We start from the raw sequence: 20346 nt of genomic DNA, 5'->3' as shown, positions 1-20346 counted from the left end.
TGTATTATCTGATGAAATGTTGAAACCTGTCTACACAACGGAGCAAATGTAACTTCCAGCCATATGTGCTAATTGTTGTAATCTTTCATTTTCCTTCGCAGTGCTGCAAAACAGCACGAACAAGTAATATTAAAATTTACTGTTTTGTCTATTATGTTTCTTTAAGGTTTATGCACACTACGAATTGTTTCCATAAAATGTTAAGAAAATATTGTCGTAACTGATAAGTTTTTGTTGTGTGATAAGTAACTGCCATTTTCGACGGATCAACATGAAACCTCAACCGCAGCCTTTCAAATAGAGTCTGCGATGAACCTCAGACCAATGGTCTGACATTTACAGATAAATATCACAACTAGGACGAAACGAAACGTTGGCATGGCGACATCGATACACATACTGTAAAATGACTAATTTTCACTTGGTTTAAATTTCGCTGATTTACCATTTCAGGTATATTAAGTGGGTTTTAAATTCACGGTTTTGTCATTTAGATAATGTATTCTATGCTAAATTTTACATATTAATTTAGCGCATTTTTCATTCAGCGAAATAAGCCAAATTAAAACCCGGTGAACAATTGATCCTTTTACAGTATATGGCGCATTACGTGTGAAATGCTAGAAAGTTGTAAATATGCACAATGCTTTCAAAACCTTATGCTTTCACAAAGCTTAGAAGACAGGATGCCCATGCACGATTATTTGTTCAAATACAAATCTGCAATATATGACCTTGATTTAGAGCTTGTGCTGCTGGGTGTAATCAGACCAGACGTCACAAACATGATTTATTGGTTGTCATCGTGGGTGGGAAAGTCCAATAACGTGTCGGCAGATGAACATTTGTAGACGGAGTACAGTTCATATAGCTGACGGCCGTACGTGGCTACATGGGGTCGAAAGTTTTTTTGATAGTGGTTTGTCATCAGCTAGGTCAGTTTACCAGCTACCCAAGTTACAGTTGGTTTTCCAGTTCTCATCATGAATAGCGGCTACTTTTGTTTGAAGTAGATATAAGACGCATAATAATAATAACTGTATTTAAATCTACAAATACAACACTATCAGATATTGACAATAATGAGCTAAAATCGTCACAAATGTCACGGATATACGATAAAATAAAAAATGTATTTATAAAGCATTGGATTAACTCAATTAATGATGATAACAGACAAAACACTAATACAAAAAACAAACTGAGGACTTACAAAAAATTTAAAACAAACTTCATTTTGGAAAACTACTTAATTAAGCTAAAAAATAAAGAACTGAAAAGTACCCTAACTAATTAGTTCAGACTGAGCAATCACAGTTTAGAAATTGAAAAAGAAAGACACAACAGAATCAAAAGTAGCGACAGAATCTGCAAATTGTGTAATAAAAATGATATTGAAGATGAACATCACTTCCTCATAATATGCCCAGTATATAGTAAAGAGAGGGTCGTTTTTATACAATGAAGCTGAAAAGATTATTCCTGACTTTACTAATCTCACACCTGAAAATAAATTCATAAAAATAATGTCAAATAATAACTTAGCAATTCCTCTGGCACAATATCTGAAATACAGCTTTGCTATTAGACAGCAGCACCTACCCCTGGTACTTAGTCATTGACTTTTTCTTTTATTTTTTTTTTACACCTATTCATTGGGTTTTTGTTTTTATATTCAGTTTATAGTTTTTTTTTGGTGTTTTATTTTACTTTATTATATATTTCCGTTACTAACTTTTATTCTGTTTTTAGTCTGATTTTGGTTGTCTTTAAACTATTAGCCATTGTAATTTGATTAATTTTTTTTCTGTAATTTTTGTTGTTGTTGTAACCTTTAACCTCCTTCAGTAGGTTGTTATGAGTTAATAAATTGTACTGTATTGCATCTTTAGAAATACGCAATTTTCTATCAGTACCGGTATATAGCAATAACTCCAAATGTATTAGAACAGTGTACAGCGAACAGTGTTGGGTGCTTCCGCAGTAAGCCATTTTGGGGGTTATGTATTGCATGGAGCTTCATGTGTAGCCAGCTGACAATGAATGTTTGTTAGTTCATGGTATTATCAGCACTTTTAATATGAAAAACATTTAAATATCATCTGAAACAATTTCTTTTCATTGTAATGTTTCAGTGTCACTTTATTTAACCCATCGAGGAAAGGGAATTATTTCCTGGACTCGAGACTCAAGTTAACAAATGAAAATAGCTTATAAGATGATTATCAAAAAAATATTTTCATTATAAACTGAAATAATCTGGCAAAATGTCTGTCCTGACGTTGCACCCACATCTATACAATGTTGATAATTCCAGATTAGCCAGCATTAATTTATATTATATCCAGTATACAGTGCAGTAATGTTGGTTTCCATACAGCTTGTTCTAAAGAATATAAAGGAAAAAATATGGCATTCTTTATCAGCATCCTCAGTTATATTATATAGGTTCTCTAATAAAACACAATTTGTTTTATAATAATTGTAAATGGTTGCAGTGTTATTCCATACTAAATAAACTTGGTTCTGAATGTCCATATGATTTGTGTGACATTTTAGGCGCAAAACTGACAATTGAGATTTGTGTCCACAAAATATAAATAACTGTACATCCACAATTATGAGCAACTAATTTAAAGGGCCAGTGAAAATTTGCACCACAAATTTCATCAAGTATCTTAAGTAGGTAAAGATAATTTTCCAAAAAAATTGAAAACTGTAAATGTGCTGCCTTCTAGATGACTAATATGGCAAGTGTCAGTTCTGCAGTAGCAATAATTAGCTATTTAAATTTGAACTGACATCAATGAAAATCAGTTGTCACTAATACCCTCATAATTGTATTAAAGTTGCCTACAGTGCATGTAAGTAATATACTGGAATGTGGTGGATACTTATGTCATCGTCATCTCAACATTTTATTACAAACTATGGAATTATAAACTTGTTAAATAGGTTAATCAGGTCTAGTGTGCAATGTCTTCATTATAACACTGTGTGACTATCTCTATATGCACTAGTGCTCCTGACAGGACTCTGTACGAACCTGTGAAAATAGGGCATCAAGGGACACCAAATACTTTCTGCATTTCCCTATACTAATGTAACATACAAACTAGAAAAGCATGCACTCAGAATGTCAAACACACATGATATATACAAGGATGATTTATCTGTGGTTCCACAGAATTTCTGTTTTCTTAGCCATGTTTTTTAAGATTTATATATACCCGGTAGTTTAAGCTCAACAAAACAAAATAATGTTTCAGATCACCATGCACATCACTCAAAGATTACATGTCAAATGGTTTTTTTTTGTAGTTGGCCATGGTAGTAAAGAAATGCATCAATTTTGAAAAAATAATTTGGCCAGAAACATTGTTTTTGGGCAAAGAGTGTACAATGTCACCTTTGACTTATTATGGTACAATTAAACTGCTATAAATAGATAAAACCCAAGTTTTACTGTATTGCCTGCCCATAAATACTGTTAACAAGTTATACAGTCCTCATTGGTTATGAAGTTTAAGTCATTGCATAAAAAACAAAATCCATCCAAGATGGGGCCTTCTGCAGTCATCTTAATAATATTTATTAGATGCATAAAATCCTCAGGGAAGAATAAAAAGGGTCTTACAAAAAGAAATTTAAAAACTGTAATTTAAAACAAAACAAAAAAGAAAACACACTATTCTAAAAATAAAAAACAAATCAAAAACAAATATGAATAAAAAATATGCATCCCGAGTTGTGTGCATGTTTAAAGTTTCAGGTTAACTATCCAAGTACTTTCAAGATATGGAACCAGAATTATATTTGTTAAATCAAAAGGAAAGGACGCGCATCAAGGTTCAATATTAGTTCAGAAAGGCCAATTTAAATAAGTTTAATGCATTTTTAGTACTAAATCTTGAATCAAGTAGTAGCACATGTTGTATGGTGTTTGTATAAAGTTTGAACTTGACCATTCCAGTGTTTCCAATATAGAGACCTGGAACTGTATTTGGTAAAACAAAATGGCCACCAGTAAGCCATTTTTAATTATATCTGCATGTCTCGTGCATCAAGGTCCCATTCGTTTTCATTGTACCAAGTTTGAATGTAATCAGTCTATGCATTACCAAGATCTGTTTCTGAAATGGCCAAAACAGGGAATTTTGATGTATTTTTAGCACTAAAATTGCCACTGTTTGTCCATGTTAAATAAGTCTGTATCACAAATGGATGTTCATATGTAAGTCATATGTACAAGCCTATATAACAATTTTGTAAAAGTCTGGAAAACAACCAAATTTGAGGTGAAATCAGTGAATAAATTCATTTGCACAGAAATTAAGGGTGACCAATACATTTTCAAGACTGTATTCAGAAATGGCTAAATAAAATGTTTCATTACTATACACCCTTTTTCAGTTTACATGGTGGTCTATGGGGAAAACTGCAAACATTTAATGTGATGGTCAATTTTGTAAAAAAAAAAATACCAGTTTTCTTTATACTCCAAAAAAATTAGAGAAAAGAAACAGAGAACAACAATTTTAATGCACCAATAGAGAAAAACTGTATTGATTGTATATTTTAATATCAGTAACATTTTCCATCAACTGTAAATTCTGCAGTACTGGTAGTAGCATTGGAAATGATGGGAAATGTTCTTAAGAAATATGTTGCTAACATAAACACTGTATTTGCTGTTTAATCTGTTTATGAAAATGATTGGTCAAACTACTACTTGTCCTAATCAATATGGAACTCATGACATACACAATATGTGTAAAATACACATTTGTTTACAGGGAATGCGCAGCAACGCTTTAATGACCATGAATACATTAAATACAATTATTTAATTGTAAATATGGCACTGCCAAACTGTGGTTATATTTATTCCCACTTTTAAGAAACTTTGTGCATGCAAATTTATGGGATCTTCATTGATTTTATTATCAGGAACAACATAATATAATTTTTAAGATCAAAAGGTAAAATAATAAAGAAACATAATTCAACGAGCATGCAACACAAGCTATTATATAGTATTCCCTATTTTGAGTGACGTATCACTAGGAGTCCACAGACTCAGATTCCTATATTTCACATGGATGTTACCCTAATATTCAGAACTTGTAATGGTTGTCGTTTATAGATTGCATATGTGATTTGATAGCATACCATGTACACAGTGATGATTTGTGCTGTGAAATAAATCATTAATCTACTGAAAACCAAGCGACCTGACGGTCGAAATAGGTCCGCTGTCTTCATTATCATGGAACAAGAATCAGTGAAGCGCATTGTGGTTGTAATATTCATAGTCAGTCATTTAGAAAACATTGCAGTTGCAGTTTCTTGCAGTTGCAATTATGAACTTTTATAGTGTTCATAAGGATAGTGCATTTCATTGGACAAACATCATTGAGGCTAAACTTAAGAAATCATGGATGTACAAAAACCTGAGAAATGGTCGAGAAAAAAAAAATATGTTTTTGTTTGAAAATTGTGGTCATGTTTTTGAAATGTTATCTTTCCTGATACGTTGTACATATATGTAATTGTTTTGTTACACCCAAGAACAAATGTTCAATAAATCTGTGCAGTAATAATCTTATGATCAGGTATAAAAGAGTCAATTACAAATGTACTCCAGTTTTACATAAGACATTGCTGAATGCAAGATCAATTGTTGTGCCATATATGTGGTGGCTTCTGAAATAAGCTGAGAAGATCTAAAAGTTGTTTCTAATGACTGTATAAATGTTCTATTTATAATGACCGTCCAAATTATTATGTGTGCAATTTAAGGGACCTGATATAAGCAGAATAATCATCGCATTTTTCATCAAAAATACCAGTTACTTAACTCACTTGTGCTATTACATATTCAAAGTATACTTTAAAGCTGTATTATGTTTTATATTTAGTTGAAAGCTCTCTGTAAATAGGGCTTACGGTTTTGAACCAGTTGTCAAAAATAACATTTTTTACCAAAAATGAGAAAAATGTTCACTAAAAATCCAAATTTGCTTATTTTGACACCAGTTTAACAAATCTGACCATCCAACGTATCATTGCTGGAAATATGAAAGCATTTGGACTTATGGTTTCGAACTAGTTGTCGAAAATAACATTTTTTACCAAAAATGACAAAAATATTCACTTAAAATCTAAATTTCCATATTTTTACACGAATTTAACAAATCTGACAGATATATATATATAACAATTTTTTTTTAGATGGTGCCGAGCATTTTTTAGTGGAACTCTGTTAAATCCAATAGCAATGTAAATCAGCATATATTTTTACTTAACTATAAAATATACAAATTAGCAATTGTCTCTTATAAACTTTACGCTTTGACTTTTCGTTTTGAAATTTTCACAAATGATTGACAATGTGTTTATCTTCAAAACGCCGTAGGGGCATTGTTTTTGGTTGAACAGTGTTACAACAATCGTACAGACAACTAGCCTGGGTGTTAATTTATGCATAAACTTGAATTAGTGAAATTTGAGCTGCTGCCCAGGTAGACAGTTTTCAAGACGAAACTTTCTTCATAGTAAACAGGTGTACCCGTAAACCAATTTTGACAGGAAACAGAGACATGGTTTAGAAGCGAATTTGTTTTAAATCACTTTTGACCAAAAAAAAAAACATTTTTGTGCATATTTCAAACTACAATGTCCATAAAAAAAAATACTTACAAAATTTTAAAATTCATACAATAAGCTTTCTAAAAATATATAGTTATGTGGACAAGGGAGGTCATCTTGGTTGCCTAATTAACTAATTAAAATACCTGTCTGGTAAACTGCATCTCTACCTTAAATATCAATTGGCCCAAACCTAATAATCCCCTTATATAGCTACAATGGTATGTTAATGATTTGTAAACACAATCACTTTTCTATTTCAAAACAATATTCCTTCCATGAGAAATCTCAACCCAGGCATTTGGGATGCGGGATTCAATTAGTCTCAAAAATTGAATAATGCTGCCTAGCACAAAGGGATGGCTGGACAAATGTGAATAATAAGATACAGTATTGTATTTATATATGCAATATTCAAATGCTGCACCTTTCACAATATGAATGATTAAAATATTAAATAAATGAATTTTCAGGACAGCTGATTCCAAAACTATGGTGCACACAATATATTAAGGCATGCCTGAAAAATGATATTCTTCACTTCATGATTTTAAATGGTAGAATTTGAACAAGGTGGAACTACATTTACAATTATCAGACATTAATCTTTCTTGAACTTCTATAAAACTAACAATTGCTATGCAATCTTCAATTTCAATTACTGGGGGTAGTTCACATTATTTTGTATCTTTCTCCAAGCAACCCATAGAGGGCACTGTGTATTTAAAAAACATTCACTGGTTTGAATTCCAGTGGATACTAAATAGAAATATTCATTAGGTTAAAAATTCACTTGTTTGAGAAAGGAAACTATACATTCTACTGTTAAATCATGGACCATTTTATTAGGTTCATACTGTCTATCAGCCATCCAAATCAGCTACTGGTAATAATTTAATCTGATTTATGTACATGCAGCGGTAAATTTGATAAACATCAATAGCCACATTTTATTTATTATAAGTAATAGAGATGACATCTAGTAGTAAAATAATTTGATTTTCAATAAACACAAATTAGAAACATACATTGATCATTATTGAGAAAAAAATTGTAGCACCTGATGATTACCAAAAGAAAGTTGTTGTAAAATACATTGCAGTAATTAGCCTGTAGTAAGCACACCAATCACTGTCTTTCTTTTATTTTAAGGAACTATTCAACATCATGAAAGATGTTTATTCCAATCACAGTTTTGAAATATAGGTTCTGTCTTGTGTATAGGAATGGGATTGAATGTTTTGATCACTGAAGCAATATAAGACCAAACATGCTAAAACAGAAACATGTTATGTTCTAAGATATCAAATTTATACTGCTCCTTATACCGGGGTATAAACCACTACTATACCAAGATAATAATGTTTAAAAATTACAAAGGTATGAAGTATTGTTTTAACGACAACAATAATACACAGTCACCTGAGTTAGCCAGTGAAATTTGTTTACGTCTAATGTGGAAAGAATATTACCCAGTTCTTTAATGCTGTGTTCCCCAATCTTAGAAAAAAAATTTACCCAAAAACACTCAGGTCTAGAACAAGTAATATCAGGATAACCTTACATTTATTGAAACATGTCAAATTCCTGGAGAGGAATTAAACTGGTTTTATACAATTGTACCAGTTAAATGCTACAAGCTAACATACTAGATGTTAAATAGTACATTGGAACAGTACATACTTCAATGTCCCCAGACATCACTACCTCAAACAAGGATTAGCTGAATTAAAAAATAAATTAATTTGTCAAATAATTTATTTATTCAACACTAAAACGAGCTGCTCACATCTCATTTGCATACATTTTTGTATGTATTGTGCAGTTCTTATTCCTGAACAATATTTCATGATTGCATTGAATTTTTCTAGTTCATTTAACTTCCTAAAATTTTGTATAATTTCCTTACAGTACTTGAATAATTCAATTCTGTGTGTATTGTACAGACTGCAGTCCATAAGGAAATGTATCTCATCTTCAATCTGCTTTTTAGCACAGTGTTTACAGACCCTTTCATTCCTTGGAGTTCTGCAATGCCTGCCAGTTTCAATATGAAGTTTGTGATCAGAGATTCTGAACTGGCATAGGGAGTGTCTCAGTTTAATATTACTCATTGTTATTAAACATTTTTCCATTTTAAACTGTGTTTTGAATGTTCTATAATTTTCCAATTTGTTTGTTCCACCATTTGCCCTGTTGTCATCAAATAGAGCTTCTTTCCATTTTATTTTATAATTTTCTTTCAGTAAAGCAGAGATACGGTAGTCTTGGTTTGGTGTGGTTTCTTTTTTTTTATTTGTTGTTTTATTGCCTTATCAAGATTGTTGTCACTGATTATTTTGTCGACATTTCTTGTCCACCTAGTTTTTACTGTATTGACCTCATCAAAGGTGCTTTTTATTAACTTGAGCGTCTATGGAAGTTTTGATCTGAGCCAGAATTTAATTATTTGTGTGATAATTTTTATGGCAAGAGGGTATCTTCCCAATTCCCCTAAGATTGCAAGCTTAGTAGCATTCTTTTTAACCCTCAGGAGTAATCAGAAGAAAGAATAGTTAACAGTTTCAATAATATCGCTATTTTTAGTGACTTCCTCTCCCCATACTTCACACCCATAGCTAATGATGGGTGCTATCAATTTATCAAATAGGTTTAGAGCTATGCTTATTTTGAGGTTTGAGACAGAATTGTTTGTTTTAGTACGAACTTGTACTAGTGTACGTTTGTTTCAGTAATAAGCCTTCTTCCCTATACCCCCTCTAGATAACTATAGGCGTCCTTAGAAGGGACATACGCAATTAAATTGGGCTAGGAGTGGTATGGGGTGGTGGTTTTGGTAAAAGGAGCCCCCCCCCCCCCCGTGTTGGAGCACAGGAACTATGATCAAATTTGTAGCTGCAGTTCTGTAGCTCGCTTGGTTTCGCTGTCGGTTATTTTGTTCGTCGTGGTGTTAACGCGAAACCAGGGAGCTACAGTTCCATCCTATGCGAGTTACCATATTTTACCGACCTGAAATCAGGTCGGGCCGTAACAGCCGTTTTTTTTTCATTATTTTCGCCTCAAGTTTCTACTTTTCTACTGTCGATGAGTCCCGAAACAATTTCAGCAATTATTTTGAGGGCGATTGTCCGAAATTAGTAGTTTTCACGACGAAAACTGCGTGAAATGGGAAAACTGTGACGCCTTGTGACGTCACGATAACTTATTCAAGATGGCGGCAAACGCGAGGATTTTGCTGTAGTTTTCCGCGGTTTTCGTCGTGAAATCGACCAATTTCCTGGGCTCCGACTGGTTGGAGGGTCACAAGTGTTCATAGCAAAAATGTCTGGAGAGCATTTATAAAATAAAAACGATTAAATAATGTTGGGCTTAAGTTACAGCTCTGTTTTACTCCTGAAGAGTATGGAAATCTATTTGTTATTCTTCCGTTTAACTAGCCCTGCGTACAGTGCTGTGTGTACGGGGACGCGTTTGGTTGATAGATGTCCCCACCACAGCCCTGCGTACCTCCATAGACAAAGTCCGGGACTTTGAAAAATATAACTTTTTTAATGAAATAACATGCCCAGGTACCAAAAATGATGATCGATTACCAGATATATCTAGAACTCCCAGTTCGGAGTCCGGTTGTGGATGAAATCGGCTACTTTGCCCTAAAAACAAACGCATTCTCTCGCGTGAATGAAATTAAAAATGGCGGCGTTTGGTGGATAATTCCTCCGGTTTACAATTTGTCCGTCTTTACTAGTTGTTATTTAAAGACATTTCAGTTTCAGATAACTTTGTAATGCTTGTTACGGATAACTATCGCCATTTCAACCGATTTCGGCTGGGAAACTACTTATTAAAAGTTATTTTTAACTTGCGCACCAATTACGGTGCGCTCCCGGACTTTGTCTATGGAGGTACGCAGGGCTGTGGCGAGGACATCTATCAACCAAACGCGTCCCCGTACACACAGCACTGTACGCAGGGCTACCGTTTAACAAGCTGTCGAAGATTCGGGTCAACGCAACGAGTCCGATGCCAATAAATATTCCAATAAATGTCAATAAATCCTACGTTCATAAACATGAATAAACATGCAAACTGAATCGCTATCTCGCGAGGCGATATTGGTTCAAATACTGCGTCAGGAAAACGTACGATTACTGGTAAACGCAAAACATCGAGTACACACTGCGAAGAAACCGAAAAAAACTAAGGGGAAGACGTGTAGTGGCGTGAAGCTAGGCGATTAGGTGCCGTACGCGAGCGCCGGTTCGAGTCACGCACGCAGTACGTATTTACTATAATTAGACATAGTCTTTACCTTGCCGTTTATTCGGTGTTATTTGCTTACTTTACTTCCTATGTCGACAGCAACTATGAGTTTAAAAATTATTTCTCAGTACTTATTCACTGTTAAAATGCTGTACCGTTACTTTCACCATCCTACTACAGCCAGATCTGAAGGCCTTTGCCGCATTCTGGCCATGCTGTGTGGCGCGTATCGCGTGGACGGGTTTCATGTTCTCTGCACGTAATAAGCTCGGTTATTAAGCATCCTTTTTTGGGGATGCCCGGTGGCCGAGGGGAAGACGTGTAGTGGCGTGAAGCTAGGCGATTAGGTGCCGTACGCGAGCGCCGGTTCGAGTCACGCACGCAGTACGTATTTACTATAATTAGACATAGTCTTTACCTTGCCGTTTATTCGGTGTTATTTGCTTACTTTACTTCCTATGTCGACAGCAACTATGAGTTTAAAAATTATTTCTCAGTACTTATTCACTGTTAAAATGCTGTACCGTTACTTTCACCATCCTACTACAGCCAGATCTGAAGGCCTTTGCCGCATTCTGGCCATGCTGTGTGGCGCGTATCGCGTGGACGGGTTTCATGTTCTCTGCACGTAATAAGCTCGGTTATTAAGCATCCTTTTTTGGGGATGCCCGGTGGCCGAGGGGAAGACGTGTAGTGGCGTGAAGCTAGGCGATTAGGTGCCGTACGCGAGCGCCGGTTCGAGTCACGCACGCAGTACGTATTTACTATAATTAGACATAGTCTTTACCTTGCCGTTTATTCGGTGTTATTTGCTTACTTTACTTCCTATGTCGACAGCAACTATGAGTTTAACCTACCAGCCATTTTGTATAATGCAATATGGGTAATATGTAAAGTAGGTCGTATTCGTGAGGTCCTATTTGAGAGCTCCCAGATACGACCCAATGTGGCGTGCGCATAACCCTTATTGCGACTCTCTGAACAGAATCGTGTTACAGCAGCGCCACCAATGTGTAGTATTTACTCAGTACTCACAGGGTTTTATTTTCGCCGATAGCTCAATGCACCAAATTAAAACCCAGCTGATATTCAAACTTAACAATATTATGTATTGTTTCATCCACAAACCAGTCAGGTTAAAACTCCGCGAATACCTCTGTAACATTGAACCCCCTATAATGAGACCCAAGCATTTTTTTCCCTCTACAGTACGTTGATTTGATCGTTTTTATCCAACGAGGTTTACTCGTAATACATGTGTAGCAGTATACTGTATATGATGGCGTACCAATGTGATGTTTGTATATATGTTTACAAAGCGAACAAACAATGTGAAAATTACAAGGTACTATTCTCAAAATTGGAAGCTACATTTAAAAATTTATATTGTCGATTTTTTTTAACATTACCAACTTGAAGAAAGATAATAAACATACATTATTGCCAACCAACCCGTCGAAGTTTTGTGTTTGAATTTTGTATATAAATGTGATTTTTTTGAGATACAACATGCCACATGTCAGTCCAGCATCTCCCACATAGCAACGTCTACTGTATATTCCGGCGAATGCGTCAGACGGCCATGATGTGTCGTTGTTTACAAACAAGCATCTACCTATGATGAGCCTGTGCTTTTTAGCATGCGTTGTTATCGTCGCTTAGGACTCGCGCGTGCGCATGTGACGCCCCCCTTTAAAAGCTTGAAGGGTGGCGGTCTCCGCGCATGTGCGCCATTTGTGTTGATAAACATTGATTTTCCAAACAATCAGCGCGCTCTTCTAATGGAAGTACGAGTTTTGACCTCGGCACGACGTGTACTAAGTACCATCGATGTCTATTTCGATACCTTCCAATTACCAAAGAGAACAGGTTTAAGCTTGGTAACGTCTCAGTTCGTACACGTTGGTCTTTTAAACAATGGAGCTAAAACAAGTCTTTTTTTAGCTCCATGTTTAAACCATGCAGTGCCCCAGTTACTCGTCGGGTACTTAATAACCGCATACTCATTAGAACATACATTTGCCCTAAAATGATGAGTGTAATGTTTGAGCCACAGTGACGACCCCCCCCCCCCCGTGACGACCCCCCCCCGTGACGACCATGACAATTTGCCAAGAAATTGCTATTTTATGACATCAAATTGGCCTAAATGAGTGAAAACAGACAACTATGGTTGAGTAATTATTTGTCATTCAGAATATAGAAAATACCCAATCCCCCCGTAAGAGGGTGTTTTACTGACGGCGACACTGCATATCAAAACGGCGCACATTCATACCCACTTTCGCCAAGGAATCGCTGGGGGTGCGTCTTATAGGTGCATTATCTTCTGTACATTTCGAGTTATTTAAAATGTGTGTTACAACTGCTTACGTGAAACTCAGTTCGTAGTGATTTGCAAAACTCTAGATGTTTCGTTCCATTTTTTTTATTTTGCGATAATTTTTTTGGGTCGATAAACTATTTTTTTTTTCTTCATAAAACTGGATTGCCCTGTCGAGAACTGGATCTTTGAACGGCCCAGTTGTTACATTGTTAAAAAATACACCCCACAGCACTCTGCTTAGGCTGATGATTATCCTCAACAACACTGATCAGGGAAATTACATATAAAAGTAATGAAAATAATTGACCGAAGGTGAATAAAGCAAGTTGCAATTATATACTAGTAAATCAGTTTCAACAAATTTCAGGTGTGTTTTCGAAAATAACCAAGTCTGAACAATTAGGAAATGCGTTAACGAATAAGAATTTCTTCACGTTCCTGGTCAATTTAGAAAGGTCAATATGAAAATGCCACGTCCACATAAAATGTGTAAAATGAAATCATAAGCTCGATTCACCGTTGGCGGCGAAGTGTATGTTATTGATTGCCTTCAATATAAATTCCCAGAGAATCATGAAGATGGTGGGATACATAGTATTGACGAAAAGTTGAATATGATCTAGAGTACGAAAAGTAATAAACCTGAAGAAACCTGTGAATTGCATTCCCCTACATTTGTGGAACACTTTGCGCTAGGGGCATTACGTTGCTTGCTTGGAAACATGAAAACAGTAGCTGATATAAACCCTCAATGATGATTACGGACCGTGTGTACTTGTGAAAAGACTTCAAAGTGTATTTACCCTTTGACCCGTTATAGGTATATTTGAAGCATTTTATTTTATTTGAAATTTATGAAATATTGAATGTTAACATTCAACACCACACGTGGGAACAATTATTTTCAATATATTCTTATTTCACACGGTTTTTAATTTTCTAGAAGCAGAAGTGATGGCGTATGTTTTCTTTCCCGGTTATCTGGAAGTGGGTTGGTTTATTCATTTATTTTTCGCCTTGTAAATTATTATTTGAAAGTCTCTCTGTACAGACAAATGCAAGTGAGGCTGAACATAAACTTAAAGCTACTGAATTCGGCTTAGTGACGTGTTAGCATTAACACGCATGCGCAGATATCGACACCACCTGCCTTGAGTGTTAGTGTGAAATCTGGATTTTCTAAAGCTAACAAAGAGCAGATGTGAGTAAGCTTTTTGCTCCGAGGCTGGGAGAGGGGCACGCCACTACCTGTTTACAGTTAAGCGTCGCTCCTGACGCTAGCGCCCTCAACGGTTCAATCGTTTACCCCAGTACTTGTACAAAGCCCCGCCTATTTACAGATTAATGATAAATAACTTATGTATAATAAATGTATAGCAAATGTAAAAATAGTAATGATATTAAATATTGCACAACTCCTGAACAAAGTAACCGAAGAAATATATATGTTGAAAAGGATATCAGCATCAAGCTACTCCCATATGGTCTAGTGGTTAGGATTTGGCGCTCTCACCGCCAAGGCCCGGGTTCAATTCCCGGTGTGGGAATGCATTTTTTGTTTTTTTGTTGAGTTTTTTTATTACGTTCTTGTGGTATTTTTTTCAATCTGTTTTCATTAGTATTTTTCTTCGACCGGGTTTACGTCTTTTCCCATTTTTCGAGACCATGTTATCTATTTTTTTTCTCTAGTCGAAGTATACAATTTGACTAGGCAGTGTAGCCTGAAAAAATGACTGACCACCGAATTAATAAACATATTGGTATGGATTAGTGGGCTTTATGTGTCGGATTTATGTTTTCGAGTCTGATTAAAGTGGCGCAGATATACTTTTAGCCACGGAATATGTGCAATGCTCTATTTCTGGAGTCGGGAGGGGGTTAATGTGACAACTGTAACAAAGTCAGTATTTAGCTAAAACATGAATTTAGTGAGTAAACATGGTAGGGCAACTTCCTATTTCTATTATTGCCGTGAAGTTAATGAAAAGTGCTTCACGTGCTAGTAATAATGTAGACCAGTTTAACAGGTGAATAAAAAATGAATAGTATATACTTGCTAATTATTTTATTTTTGACAAATTACTAAATTAAATTCTATGTAATGATAAGATTTCATATAAGTGAAATTCATATAATTTCTGATATAAGTGCAAGTATGATCTACACGATCATTGTGTTCTATCACAGTTAACGGTCTGTGTTCTGTGTTTGTTTATTACGCAATTGTTCGCATTATCACGATATGGGGGGGGGCAGGTCCATTAAGATGTCATACACTAACAGTGTCGTATTAAAGACCACATTGGGATGGTTAAACTGAGCAAATAACAAGAGAAATGTAACTTAGCACTAGCTCTATCCCAGAATGCACCGAACGAATGTTTGCTGTTAAAACAACATTCTTATTTAGCAATAAATCATACCCTCCTTTATTTTACCATGAAATATCAATATAAATTATTTACATGCTAAAACATACACAGTAATATCCACAAATCCCTAATCCTCCTTTCAATAAATTCGCTAAGTAAAGTGAAGAGACAGGTAAAAGAATTAGGTTTTTTTCGTTCCTGAAAAATCACACCACAGAATGAAATTGATAGTGCATTTGTATGTACATTTCTACCTATTATCGGTAATAAGACAGTACTGCAGGCGCCTAAATATGTGGGCGACTGCCAGATAATCCATACTTGAATATCGTGAATTGCTTCGATAATCTCTAAGCTGATTGTAATCGTAACTTAAAACGGTCGCAAGTATTCGTGTATGATCAATATTAAACGAGTATTAGCTAGAGGCTCCTGCTCGTATACATCTCATACCACTGTCTGGGGTGTTAATACCGATGTCGCCCTGGATTTGTCCGTTATTACTGGAGGGCCGATGGTGATATCACGCCACTCATGTACCTGGCTATAGTTACTTGCCAACTTGATACATCACAAATATAATCGAAATAGAAAACTAATATAAAACATAATTTCATTTATTAAAAAAAAACACGGATTTTAAATTAAAAATAGTGTTAACCCCCCCTGTCCTACCAACAATTTGCATTTTAGAAGTGTACCCAATTCGTTTCATCCGGAGTTAGTTTGAAATAAGATGAGATCACCATAGAAACCAGTGATAACAACTGTCAAAAACTGACAAAATTACCGCCACCATTGCTGTACGTATTTAGAACATTTTCTCCAAAAATGACACTTTATATTTGAATGACACTGTTATTAATTACCTATTCATGTATCTATAATTCACATAAACACGTCTTGCACAATTTCGCGTACTAATTTGTGAAATTGTTGTTCGTTCATCATAGATTAAACTCATGCTAAATTGACGCTGGTAGATCTGTAGATGTTGAGAAAAATAAGTACGTGTTTCAAGTTCTCAATAATTCATTATACCCTATCTCCATTACTAAATCAACGCGTGTTATTTATTCGTAGTGTTGCCATGTCTACCGCTTATTGACCATAGAGGACGAATAGGAAGTTCAGTTTGTAATTTTTTGCCAGCATTTTTTTCATATAAGGCCACTCCATTACACAGCTTCGAGAACCCAACTTAAAGCGAAGGTTACGTATCCATGATACAGATTTATGGATTTAGTGTATTCAGACAGGTAAAGTGGACCTCAATAACACCGGCAAGACTATCTTGTTCGCATTATATTTCCTGACAATGCAGTGTAATAAAGCAGTGTAGTAATTGTATAATCCCCTTAATTTATAATACATATCCCGGCAGTCTGATTGGTTACACAGTTCAGTGTAATAAAGTATTGTAATAATTGTATAATTCCCTTAATTTATAATACAAATCCCGGCAATCTGATTGGTCACACAGTTCAGTGTAATAAAGCAGTGTAATAATTGTATAATTCCCATAATTTATAATACAAATCCCGGCAATCTGATTGGTCACACAGTTCAGTGTAATAAAGCATTGTAATAATTGTATAATTCCCATAATTTATAATACAAATCCCGGCAATCTGATTGGTTACGTAGTTTAGTGTAATAAAGCAGTGTAATAATTGTATAATCCCCTTAATTTATAATACATATCCCGGCAGTCTGATTGGTTACACAGTTCAGTGTAATAAAGCATTGTAATAATTGTGTAATTCCCATACTTTATAATACATATCCCGGCAGTCTGATTGGTTACACTGTGTGTTCAGTGTAATAAAGCATTGTAATAATTGTATAATTCCCATACTTTATAATACATATCCCGGCAGTCTGATTGGTTACACAGTTCAGTGTAATAAAGCATTGTAATAATTGTGTAATTCCCATACTTTATAATACATATCCCGGCAGTCTGATTGGTTACACAGTTCAGTGTAATAAAGCATTGTAATAATTGTATAATTCCCATACTTTATAATACATATCCCGGCAGTCTGATTGGTTACACAGTTCAGTGTAATAAAGCATTGTAATAATTGTGTAATTCCCATACTTTATAATACATATCCCGGCAGTCTGATTGGTTACACAGTTCAGTGTAATAAAGCATTGTAATAATTGTGTAATTCCCATACTTTATAATACATATCCCGGCAGTCTGATTGGTTACACAGTTCAGTGTAATAAAGCATTGTAATAATTGTGTAATTCCCATACTTTATAATACATATCCCGGCAGTCTGATTGGTTACACAGTTCAGTGTAATAAAGCATTGTAATAATTGTGTAATTCCCATACTTTATAATACATATCCCGGCAGTCTGATTGGTTACACAGTTCAGTGTAATAAAGCATTGTAATAATTGTATAATTCCCATACTTTATAATACATATCCCGGCAGTCTGATTGGTTACACAGTTCAGTGTAATAAAGCATTGTAATAATTGTGTAATTCCCATACTTTATAATACATATCCCGGCAGTCTGATTGGTTACACAGTTCAGTGTAATAAAGCAGTGTAATAATTGTATAATTCCCATAATTTATAATACAAATCCCGGCAGTCTGATTGGTTACACAGTTCAGTCAAATAAAGCAGTGTAATAATTGTATAAATCCCATAATTTATAATACAAATCCCGGCAGTCTGATTGGTTACACAGTTCAGTGTAATAAAGCAGTGTAATAATTGTATAATTCCCATACTTTATAATACATATCCCGGCAGTCTGATTGGTTACACAGTTCAGTGTAATAAAGCATTGTAATAATTGTATAATTCCCATAATTTATAATACATATCCCGGCAGTCTGATTGGTTACACAGTTTAGTGTAATAAAGCAGTGTAATAATTGTATAATCCCCTTAATTTATAATACATATCCCGGCAATCTTATTGGTTACACAGTTCAGTGTAATAAAGCATTGTAATAATTGTATAATTCCCATAATTTATAATACAAATCCCGGCAGTCTGATTGGTTACACAGTTCAGTGTAATAAAGCATTGTAATAATTGTATAATTCCCATACTTTATAATACATATCCAGGCAGTCTGATTGGTTACACAGTTCAGTGTAATTAAGCAGTGTAATAATTGTATAATTCCCATACTTTATAATACATATCCCGGCAGTCTGATTGGTTACACAGTTCAGTGTAATAAAGCATTGTAATAATTGTATAATTCCCATACTTTATAATACATATCCCGGCAGTCTGATTGGTTACACAGTTCAGTGTAATAAAGCATTGTAATAATTGTGTAATTCCCATACTTTATAATACATATCCCGGCAGTCTGATTGGTTACACAGTTCAGTGTAATAAAGCAGTGTAATAATTGTATAATTCCCATAATTTATAATACAAATCCCGGCAGTCTGATTGGTTACACAGTTCAGTCAAATAAAGCAGTGTAATAGTTGTATAAATCCCATAATTTATAATACAAATCCCGGCAGTCTGATTGGTTACACAGTTCAGTGTAATAAAGCAGTGTAATAATTGTATAATTCCCATACTTTATAATACAAATCCCGGCAGTCTGATTGGTAACACAGTTCAGTGTAATAAAGCAGTGTAATAATTGAATAATTCCCATAATTTATAATACAAATCCCGGCAGTCTGATTGGTCACACAGTTCAGTGTAATAAAGCATTGTAATAATTGTATAATTCCCATACTTTATAATACAAATCCCGGCAATCTGATTGGTTACACAGTTCAGTGTAATAAAGCATTGTAATAATTGTATAATTCCCATACTTTATAATACATATCCCGGCAATCTGATTGGTTACACAGTTCAGTGTAATAAAGCATTGTAATAATTGTATAATTCCCATAATTTATAATACAAATCCCGGCAATCTGATTGGACACACAGTTCAGTGTAATAAAGCAGTGTAATAATTGTATAATTCCCATACTTTATAATACAAATCCCGGCAATCTGATTGGTCACACAGTTCAGTGTAATAAAGCAGTGTAATAATTGTATAATTCCCATAATTTATAATACAAATCCCGGCAATCTGATTGGTTACACAGTATAGTGTAATAAAGCAGTGTAATAATTGTATAATTCCCATAATTTATAATACATATTTCGGCAGTCTGATTGGTTACACAGTTTAGTGTAATAAAGCAGTGTAATAATTGTATAATTCCCAAAATTTATGATACAAATCCCGGCAGTCTGATTGGTTACACAGTTTAGTGTAATAAAGCAGTGTAATAATTGTATAATTCCCATACTTTATAATACATATCCCGGCAATCTGATTGGTTACACAGTTCAGTGTAATAAAGCATTGTAATAATTGTATAATTCACATACTTTATAATACATATCCCGGCAGTCTGATTGGTTACACAGTTCAGTGTAATAAAGCAGTGTAATAATTGTATAATTCCCATACTTTATAATACATATCCCGGCAGTCTGATTGGTTACACAGTTCAGTGTAATAAAGCAGTGTAATAATTGTATAATTCCCATACTTTATAATACATATCCCGGCAATCTGATCGGTTACACAGTTCTGTGTAATAAAGCAGTGTAATAATTGTATAATTCCCATACTTTATAATACATATCCCGGCAGTCTGATTGGTTACACAGTTCAGTGTAATAAAGGAGTGTAATAATTGTATAATTCCCATAAATTATA

The 20346-nt window shown here is 34.5% G+C and overlaps 1 non-coding gene across 1 annotated transcript; it reads left to right on the top strand.

Annotated features, from left to right (window-relative positions):
- The first annotated feature begins 14715 nt into the window (after nucleotides 1-14715).
- TRNAE-CUC (transfer RNA glutamic acid (anticodon CUC)) lies at nucleotides 14716-14787 on the top strand. The gene has a single exon. It is a non-coding gene; the product is annotated as a tRNA-Glu (tRNA).
- Nucleotides 14788-20346: the final 5559 nt, after the last annotated feature.

Source organism: Saccoglossus kowalevskii, chromosome 13 (genome assembly GCF_978046115.1).
Source record: "Saccoglossus kowalevskii chromosome 13, keSacKowa6.1, whole genome shotgun sequence".
In the NCBI taxonomy this organism is placed as follows: domain Eukaryota; kingdom Metazoa; phylum Hemichordata; class Enteropneusta; family Harrimaniidae; genus Saccoglossus; species Saccoglossus kowalevskii.
This window is presented reverse-complemented; position numbering and strand designations above follow the sequence as displayed.